Source organism: Chlorocebus sabaeus, chromosome 4 (assembly GCF_047675955.1).
Source record: "Chlorocebus sabaeus isolate Y175 chromosome 4, mChlSab1.0.hap1, whole genome shotgun sequence".
NCBI lineage: Eukaryota > Metazoa > Chordata > Mammalia > Primates > Cercopithecidae > Chlorocebus > Chlorocebus sabaeus.
In genome coordinates this window covers 65,952,728-65,957,073 of record NC_132907.1, presented here as the reverse complement: position 1 = coordinate 65,957,073, position 4,346 = coordinate 65,952,728, and the positions used below count along the sequence as shown (strand labels likewise).

The following is a 4,346-nucleotide window of genomic DNA, read 5'->3' as shown; positions in this document are numbered from 1 at the left end:
GACACAGCCAAACCGTATTTATCACAATTACAAACAAAATTACTATTATAATACTAACGAACATCAAAGACAATGAGAAAATCTCTAAAAGCAGCTAGAGAAAACAGTAAGAATCACTAACTTTTAACAGAAACTATGAAAGACACAAAAAAAATAGAATGATGCCTTCACAATTATAACTGGGAGAATTATTTTGAATTATCTTCAAAATTAAAGTAAGAATATTTTCTAACAAAGCTGAGGAAATTATTAAACAGTTTTCTTCCTTTACAAGAAATAGTAAACATGTTTTCAAGTTAAAAAATAATGATTTAATATAAGAATGGAGAGGTAAAAAGAAATACACCAGTCTGGAAAGGATAAAATAATTGAGTAAATATCAAAATACATTAGCTGTTTACATTTTAAACAACAGCAAGGCTGGGTGTGGTGGCTCACACCTTTAATTCCAACACTTTAGGAGGCCAAGGCAGGTGGATCACTTAAAATCAGGTGTTCAAGAGCAGCCTGGCCAACATGATGAAACCCCGTCTCTACTAAAAATACAAAAATTAACTGGGTGAGGTGGTTCATGCCTGTAATCCCAGCTACTTGGGAGACCAAGGCAGGAAAATAGTTTGAATCCAGGAGGTAGAGGTTGCAGTGGGCCCAGATGGTGCCACTGCTCTCCAGCCTAAGTGACAGAGCTAGAGCCAAGACTCCATCTCAAAAAAACAAATAAACAAAACAATAGAAATATCTCGTAGAGTTTATAATACGTTTAGAAGTAAAATGACAAAAATAGCAACACTGAGAAATAAATGGAAATTGTTGTATTTTTTAATATAATAAGAGAATACATTTAAGATAAATTAGATATATATATACATTTGGTAATTTACAAGGTATTTGCTAAATATGGTGAAACTAACAATTATGATAAATATTAGTAAAGGAGAAAGTTGAATAACCAAAACCTGATTAATGCAGAAGGAGAAAAAAATGATAGGAAAGGAGAAAACAACAAAACAACACCTAAAAACAACAGCATCAACCACAGAGGAAGAAAACAGAACATAGAGAAAACAAATGATAAAATAGCAGACCTAAACCAAAATACGTAAATAATTGAATTAAATAAGTGAATTCAGTACTACTTCAACCAAATCACAGATTATGAGATTGAATTAAAAATAAATGCAACTACTTACTGCTTGAAGAATACCTGTGAAATAACGCAATGCTGTAGGTTGGAAGCAAACATATACAAACCAACTGACATGTCTTTATTACAAAAAAGAACAAGTGGTCCTTCAGAAAAGTAAATGTGGCAAACATTAAAGAGAACTATTTCATAATTATAAAATGGTCATTTCAACAAGAAGATATAATCAAATTTTGTAGGCACTTAATAATATCTTTATTTTAAGTAAAGAAACAGGTGACAGAAATTTGTGGCTTTAAGTGCCTATGTTAGAAGTGAAGCTTGAATATCAATAATGTCAGCTTAAAAGTCAGAAATAAGGTGAGAAGTTCAAGTTTAAAGAAAAACAGCAGGAAAAAAATTTTTAAATGAGAAAGCATTGAGATAGAAAACAAATAATCTGTAGAGAATATCAGTAAAGTAAAATTTTGCAGCTGTAGAATGATATTACACAACCTCCCAAGACTGATCTAGAAACAAAAGAGAGAAAACAAATTATCAATATCTTGAACAAAATAGGAGATATCCTTATAGGTTTTACAGTTAATGAAAGAACATTGATGGATATTATGAATAATTTTTGCCAATAAATTTGAAATTTCAGATGAAATTTACAAATTAGTTGAAAGTTAAAATTTACCAAAATAGGTACAAGAAAAAAATAATCTAAAAATTATCTTATATGTAACATAAATTAACATTTTTATTAAACACTTTCTTCAAAGAAAATTCCAGCACTGTGTAAGTGCAACGACACAACTCTATTTCACAAGTCAGAAAAATGCCTTTATTTCATGTTAGTCTTAATTAAATTTAGTGAGCATAGAATTTTTAATTGGCTATTATGTTATATCAACAAATGGAAGATATTTAACTCTTCCTCAGTTTCCATTGTTGCTGTTGAAAAATCAGCTTTCAGTGACTTGTTCCTATGATGTTAATCTGTTTCTTTTTTTTTTTCTCTCTATTAATGTTAAGATTATTCTTTTGTACTTGCTTTGACAGCACGCACAGTAACATTTGCAATGTACAGGGAAGATTAACTGACCTGCTGCACAAAGATGACACACAAATTTGTGAAGATGATTCATTTTTTTTTTTTTTTTTTTGAGACGGAGTCTCGCTCTGTGGCCCAGGCTGGAGTACAGTGGCGGGATCTCAGCTCACTGCAAGCTCCACCTCCCGGGTTCATGCCATTCTCCTGCCTCAGCCTCCCAGTAGCTGGGACTACAGGCGCCCGCCACCTCGCCCGGCTAGTTTTTTGTATTTTTTTTTAGTAGAGACGGGGTTTCACTGTGTTAGCCAGGATGGTCTCGATCTGCTGACCTCGTGATCCGCCCGTCTCGGCCTCCCAAAGTGCTGGGATTACAGGCTTGAGCCACCGCGCCTGGCCTGTGAAGATGATTCTTTTTATTTTCCTTAAATTTTAGGTAATTTCCCAATGATGTATATTTTCTATTTTTTTTTTCAAAGTCTTTGTCAATTTTCATAGTTTGCAGGTTTCTGCCAAAATTTTGCAGTTTGACTTCTATCTCACTCTAAATAAAAGCATGATTGTTTTATAGTATGTGTCTGATAAATGTAAAAATTTTCCTGTTGAATTCTTCTATTGTTTATCCTGTCTTTTGTTTCCTATTTATGTTGACTTGTAGACTAAAGGTCCTCATTATTTTGGCTGGATGCTAGACATTATGGTTTAAATTTATTTTTAGAAAAGCAATGTTTGATGTATAGGGTTTTTAAAATCTCTCCTAAGAGAATTATTTTATTCTGTCATTTACTTTGTGTCACTAACAATAGATTATCATTTTAATCTAAACACATGGCTTGAGATTTTGAAAGGAGATATATTTTACTTCTGGCTCACCCTACATTTTAAAGTGTAGACATATGTAGTTTCAGTTGGCCTCTCATTGTACCTCTTACAAAGCATGAAATGCTACTAGAGCCAAAGTGGTCGCATGCCAAGCTGATGTCTCTGTATTTTTGTCTTTCCTTCAGTCATGGTCTGACACTTTCAGTTTTCAAATGCAGTGTCTCCAAAACTGAGCCCTTCTTTTCTTCACAACTCTTTGTCCTCTTGTGCTTCACTATTTGGGGAATGGTGCTAGTCTTTACCTGTCTTATAGAAGCCTATGACTAGAAATCTTTGTTTACTGCCCAAATTGTCATCGCTCTAAAAAAGAAAAAAAAAAAAAAAAAAAAAAAGGAAGAAAACTGTGTGAAATCTGTCTTTGATAATACAAATACTCAGGTTTGCTTTCTTTAACTTTGCATAATTATTCTCATTGATTTTCTTATCTTTCAGCTGCTCTAAATGCAAATGTAATTGTGTTCTATCCCAGTTCAAAATCTTGAATAGGTTTTTATTGCATACAAGATGGATACACTCTGTTGATCAATAAAAAAAAATAGTTTAGCTTTATACCTTATGAGAAGGTTCCTGAATCTTACTTCCAGTTTAAATCCAGACTCTACCTTTTATTCTGTTTTCTTCTACTATATGCTTATCTTCTCTCTCCTTCAGCTTCTTAACATATACAATGGTACTTACAGTAACTAACATATATTTATGCTCTACTTTCTGCATGTTACTACATGCTACAAAATTGAACACAGATATTACTTCCTGCATGATATATTTATTTATTCCCAAAGTAAAATTTTTTCTGCATGCTTTTCACACTGCTATGCCTTAAAAAAGGTCACAATTATTTTTTTAATTTTAAAAATTATATTTATAGCAAAGTCAACTTGTATATTTATGTATGGATTCTAAGGTAAAGTTGAATAAAAGTTTAAGATTAAAAACTCACACAGTATTCTAGCTTGACATAGTCCTCTTTGGGGTATTCAGTGATTGCACTGAATGTATGATTTAGCTCTGCTCTGACACTCAGAAGCACAGCTAGACATTCAATTTTCTGTCTGAGCTCTTACAGCATGATTGTCTCTCTCTCTTTTAGAATACACTAGGCATAATACCAAGCTGTTGAATTTTACATGTTTTTCTATCCTGACTACTTTATACTAGAAAGTCCTAATAAATGTCTATTGAAAAAGTGCATGAATGAGTGAATGAATGAAGCTCCAGAAGAGACAAAGCCAAAATGAAAAGCGAAGACATCTTTGCATTCACAAGCTAGAATTATGTCTCACATAT

The 4,346-nt window shown here is 32.5% G+C and overlaps 1 non-coding gene across 1 annotated transcript; it reads left to right on the top strand.

Moving 5' to 3' along the window:
• The first annotated feature begins 2,172 nt into the window (after positions 1-2,172).
• LOC119620836 (U6 spliceosomal RNA) lies at positions 2,173-2,279 on the top strand. The gene has a single exon (XR_005237402.2). It is a non-coding gene; the product is annotated as a U6 spliceosomal RNA (small nuclear RNA).
• The last annotated feature ends 2,067 nt before the right edge of the window (positions 2,280-4,346 follow it).